The following is a 6,332-nucleotide window of genomic DNA, read 5'->3' as shown; positions in this document are numbered from 1 at the left end:
TGTTGTTGTATCTCTTTTTGGTAATGTGGTTGGCATATGAGTAAATGCAACATACACACGCAGACACATACACTTGCACACATACTTAATGGTTTATACATTTTTTAGGCGAACCATTAAAAGGATCTGTTATGATTTAAATGCAAACTCATCATCAGGCTGTAGCAGTGGCATCATCGCTGTGAGACAGTGTTAGTGCCAGCTTCGCACGAAAACCAGTTTTTTATAGTCGACTTTTAGGCGTGCATGTATATACTTCGTCTTTTTTGAAACATAGGCATCGCACTAAGTAGCAACGGGAGCTATTTAATAAACGGGGTACGACTAGGTGTAACAATTGTGTACAGTGGCTCAAAGGATGACTTTTCTTTGCAATAGATGAACTTTACCGAAAGAGAATACCATCATAGGGGTTCCTATGTAAAAGAATACCACTGTCGGAGAAGAACACTATGGAAGAGAAGACCACCATAAGGGTCTTCTATGTAACAGAATACCAGAGTAGGGGTTTTCCATGGACAGAAGATCACCTATGGAACGGAAAACCACCGGAGGCCGTGAAGGGGTATTCCATAGAGGAGAAAACCACCGTAGGTTCTTCTAAAGAATAAAAGACTCCGTAGGGGTCTTCTATAGAATATAAGACTTCCGTAGGGGTCTTCTATAGAATAGAATACCTCCGTAGGGGTCTTCAATATAATAGAAGACCTCCATAGGGGTCTTCTATAGAATAAAAGGCCAACGTAGGGGTCTTTTATAAAATAGAAAAACACCGTAGGGGTCTTCTATAGAATGAAAGACCACCGCAGGGGTCTTGTATACAATAGAAGATCTCCGTAGGGGTTTTCCATACAATAGAAGACCACCGTAGGGGTCTTCTATAGAATAGAAGACCGCCGTACCGGTTATCCATACAATAGAAGACCACCGTAGGGGTCTTCTATAGAATAGAAGAACACCGTAGGGGTCTTCTATAGAATAGAAGATCGCCGTAGGAGCAGTAGGGGACTTGTAAAGAATAGAAGACCATCATAGGAGTCTTTACCGAAAGAGAAGAAGAATACCTCTGTCGGAGAAGAACACTATGGAAGAGAAGACCACCATAATGATCTTCTATGTAACAGAATACTAGAGGAGGGGTCTTCCATGGGCAGAAGATCAACTATGGAACGGAAAACCAACGGAGGCCGTAAAGGAGTATTCTATAGAGTAGAAAACCTCCGTAGGGGTGTTCTATAGAATAGAAGACCACCGTAGGGGTCTTCTATAGAATAGAAGACCTCTGTAGGGGTCTTCTATAGAATAGAAGACCTCTGTAGGGGTCTTCTATAGAATAGAAGACCTCTGTAGTGGTCTTCTTTAGAATATACCATATAGACCACCTCGCTGGCTTCTACAAAGTAGAAAACCGACGTAGGGGTTTCTATCGAAAAAAAGACCACCGTAGCGATCTTCTATGGCAGAGAAGACCACCGTAGCGATTTTCTATGGAAGAGAAGACCATCGAAGGTATCTCCTATAGAACAGAGGAAGACCGTAGGGACATTCTATGGAACATGAGATCCCCGTAGGGATATTCAATGGAACAGAAGACCATCATAAGAGTCTTTACCGAAAGAGAAGACCATCATAGGGGTTCCTATGTAAAAGAATACCACTGTCGGAGAAGAACACTATGGAAGAGAAGACCACCATAAGGATCTTCTATGTAACAGAATACCAGAGTAGGGGTTTTCCATGGACAGAAGATCACATATGGAACGGAAAACCACCGAAGGCCGTAAAGGGGTATTCCATAGAGTAGAAAACCACCGTAGGGTCTTCTAAAGAATAAAAGACTTCGTAGGGGTCTTCTATAGAATAGAAGATCACTGTAGGGGTCTACTATAGAATAATAGATCACCGTAGGGGTCTTCTATAAAATAGACGATCACCTAAGGGGACTTGTATAGAATATAAGACCATCATAGGAGTCTTTACAGAAAGAGAGGAAGAATACCTCTATCGGAGAAGAACTCTATGGAGGAGAAGACCACCATAATGATCTTCTATATAGGGGTCTTCTATAGAATAGAATACCTCCGTAGGGGTCTTCAATATAATAGAAGGCCTCCGTAGGGGTCTTCTATAGAATAGAAGACCTCCGTTGGGGTCTTCTATAGAATGGAAGGCCACCGTAGGGGTCTTTTATAAAATAGAAGAACACCGTAGGGGTCTTGTATACAATAGAAGATCTCCGGTATCCATACAACAGAACACAACCGTAGGGGTCTTCTATAGAACAGAAGAACACCGTAGGGGTCTTCTATAGAATAGAAGATCACCGTAGGGGTCTTTTATAGAACAGAAGGGGTCTTCTATAGAACAGAAGACCTCCGTAGGAGTCCTCTATAGAACAGAAGACCTCCGTAGGAGTCTTCTATAGAATAGAAGACCTCTTTAGGAGTCTTCTATAGAATAGAAGACCTCTTTAGGAGTCTTCTATAGAACAGAAGACCTCCGTAAGGGTCTTCTATAGAATAAAGGAGTTCAGTAGGTGTCTTCTATAGAACAGAGGACCTCTGTAGAAGTCTTCTATAGCATGAAAGACCACGCAGGGGTCTTGAATACAATAGAAGATCTCCGTAGGGGTTTTCCATACAATAGAAGACCACCATAGGGATCTTCTATAGAATAGAAGACCTCCGTAGGGGTCTTCTATAGAATGGAAGACCTCCGTAGGAGTCTTCTATAGAATAGAAGACCTCCGTAGGAGTCTTCTATAGAATAGAAGGCCTCTTTAGGAGTCTTCTATAGAACAGAAGACCTCCGTAAGGGTTTTCTATAGAATAAAGGAGTTCAGTAGGTGTCTTCTATAGAACAGAGGACCTCTGTAGAAGTCTTCTATAGCATGAAAGACCACGCAGGGGTCTTGAATACAATAGAAGAGCTCCGTAGGGGTTTTCCATACAATAGAAGACCACCATAGGGATCTTCTATAGAATAGAAGACCTCCGTAGGGGTTTTCTATAGAATAGAAGACCACCATAGGGGTCTTCTATAGAATAGAAGACCTCCATAGGGGTCTTCTACAGAATAGAAGACCTCCGTAGGGGTGTTACGGTGTTTTGAACGTTGTGGAATCAATATTAATGGCTGAAATTTGGTATTTAGTTTCCTTTGGTGGTATTAAACTTTACACTCGAAACTTGTCGGTACAGGTCCACGCCTTAGCATAGCCCCCATAGAATGGTACCTCGCTATTTCCGGTGTTTTGAAATTGGTGACCTCAATATTCCACCGAAATGGAATGAAATTTGGTATTTGGTCTTTATTTTGGTATTAAACGTTCCCTATGAAATTTGGTATGGGTTCACGCCTTTATATATCCGCCATAGAACGGTTCCACCCGATTTTGGGTATTTTGAAGGTTTTTGGCCTCATTATCACTCCGAAATGGCTGAAAGTTAATACTTAGTCTTCGTTGTTGGTATACAACTTTTTCCCAGAAATTCGTCGGTATGGGTCCATGTTTCGATATAGCCCCATAGAACGGTACCTCCCGATTTTCCTAATTCTGAAGGTTGTGAAATCAATATCCCACCAAGAGACGGAAATTTAGTCTTTCATGGTATATGGGATGAGGTCCGCTGGTTCCTAAATTCCCCAAGCCTTTTGATTGTCGGTATTTTGAAGGTTTCACCGAAACATCGGAAATTTGTTATATAGTCTTCTTTGCGTCTAAAGACTTTCCGCCAGATATTTGTAGGTATAGATCGACGTTTTGATATAGTCCCCATGAAATGGTATCTCCCGAATTTCGGTATTTTGAAGGTTAGCCACATTGCTTTACCGAACTTGCTAAAATTTGGTATTTAGTCTTCTTCATAAACGAAAGGAAACTAATTATTCCATTTTGCTTCAGTACAACTCGTTGTGGAGGGTATAACAATTTCAGCCTGGCCATACTTAACGCCGCACAATGGTTCAGGAATCGATTTTCCTGGCCAAAAATCAAAATTTTGTTTTGTCAAAGATATTTAATTTCTATATGGGACTCGATAGTAAACATATTGAAACTAAGAAAACCAAAAAATTAGGTCCAAATATTGGAAGGTGTGGGCGTGGCGTGCCACTAAAGACGAGCATTTTCCCCATTTTTGGGAAATACGTAATTTTTGCAAATTTCTGGAGAAAGACGAAGCAATTTCTCTGAAACTTTAACAGTAATTGTGTTCTTTGTTTTTTTGTAAGATAGGTAGCATTGTGGCCTTTAAAAATCGTTTTAGTAAGTTACCGTAGCGTTTACACAACATGATCTATTTTATTTTTCCTCGGGTACTAAATTTTATGAAATTTCAAATTTAGTGGACTAGAACTTTTGTGGAACAACATGGAACAAAGTTCTGTTTTCACAGAAAGATGCCCGAAAGTCTCCTCTTCCAGCCCATTTATACTTTTGTACCCGTCCCGTTCCGTCCGTTTAACACTTTTGTCAATTTATTGAAATTGCATGGGTAAAAATATGTGTTTTTCTATACTGTTTCCATATGAATTACATTTTTTTGACACAAATTACAACTTTTTTGAGTATATGAGTTTTTATACGAGTTATATAAGTTTTATTAAAACCAAAGGAGAATTTTTTTAATTTTTGAAAAAATTTAAATTTTTTTTTGTAAAATTTTTTTTTACAAATTTTTGAAAAAAAAATTTTTTTGAAATTTTTTCGAATTTTTTTTTAGTTTTTTTGGTAATTATTTTGTTTATTTGTAGGTGTTTGACCATCTTTAATACATATGAAGATATAAAAACCACATAAACACTCATATTTTGATGAAAAATAGTTAAAAAAACTCAAAAGTTTAACTTTGACCTTGAATTTCTTTGCAACTACCGGACCGAAATTTACCGCTTATAATTCGTCTGAAAGCTGCTTGTGTTATCTGTCTAACAAAAAAAGAATTATGAATATATCTCTATCCGTTCAAAAGTTACAGAATTTTGACCAGGAAAAAACGATTCTGAACCACTGTGCGCCGTTCTTAATTGTTTCCTTTAGAAGCCTATCTAGGTGATATTCTATTAAGTAGAAGCTACCTAAGGTACTTCTTTATTCTATAAACGCCACTGTCGGTGCTCTACTGTTCTATAGAAGGGAGTATTCTATGGAAGACCCCTACTATGGGCATCTGTTTTGCGGTAGACTTCAACGGGTGTCTTAAACAAAATGTTCGACTATATTGAAAACCCCTACGATAATTTTCTGTTCTATAGAAATTCCTTTGTGTTATTTATAAAGGCTCTTAAAGTGGGTGTTCTACCTGTAAAATATCCCTAAAATATATCTCCTTATCCTTAGGATGAACACAATATCTTCTGACCGCATTTTTACTCCATTCTTCCTTGGGCCACTGTCTTCCTTATCTCGTTTACTTTATGTCTAATGTTTAAGCTAATTCTGATACTGATGCCGCTGAGCTGAAAATGTTGAGAGCGTTGAGTTATGTGAGCTAAGTGCCAGGTCCAGGGTGTTGTTGGCGGCTGATTTGCTGTTTTTTTCTGTGTATAGGGAGCTGCTGCTTATCATAATGCACACCTTGCGTTAGCTTCAAACGTTTGTTAAAAACGCGCCATGTGTGTTTGTTACCTTACATTTTTAAGAGAACGTGTGTGTTTACATGTATGTAAGTGTATGTTTTTTCTTTTGCTTATAACATAAATTTTAAAAATTATTATTATTATTGTAATCAGTTTTATGCATTTGTAAAAAGCCACAGAGATACATTTTCATTCGCATAATAATTTTCTTTTTTTTCAGCGGTGGAGGACAATGGCGGTGTCGGTTATTTGCCTTACAATTCATTTTCCAAAATGTTGTGTGTTACATACATGTGTATGTATTTATGTGTGATTGTATCTGTGTGTTGATTCTTATGCCGCTTAAGTTACCGTTTTGTGTTATTTTAAGGCCATAAAGCTTCTATGTGTTTGGCGCTGATGATTTCCACTGCCTCCACCACCTCCCCTTGTGTTCTATATCAAATGATAAGGTTTTCCATTTTGAGGCCGCATTCATTGTTGCTGTTGTTGCTGTTGGAATTTCCATAAACATTTTCTTTTTAATTATTTATCATATACGCCGTTTTTTAAGTTACACATATTTGGACAATGTGTGGGCGTAGGTGTGTGTGTGCGTGTGATTCTGAGTTTTGCCGCTGCTTCTTGATGCTTAATTTTTTCCATAATGAAAATGAAAAAGGGTGATGATGAGTTCAATGGTTTGATTTTTTCATCTAAATTGAGGTACTCTACAATGGGAAAGGTGGTAAACAATGGCTTAGTCGGAGGGT

This window comes from Musca autumnalis, unplaced genomic scaffold (genome assembly GCF_047663935.1).
Source record: "Musca autumnalis isolate F117 unplaced genomic scaffold, ASM4766393v1 scaffold_3, whole genome shotgun sequence".
Taxonomy (NCBI): Eukaryota; Metazoa; Arthropoda; class Insecta; order Diptera; family Muscidae; genus Musca; species Musca autumnalis.
Note: the sequence above shows the minus strand (reverse complement) of the source record.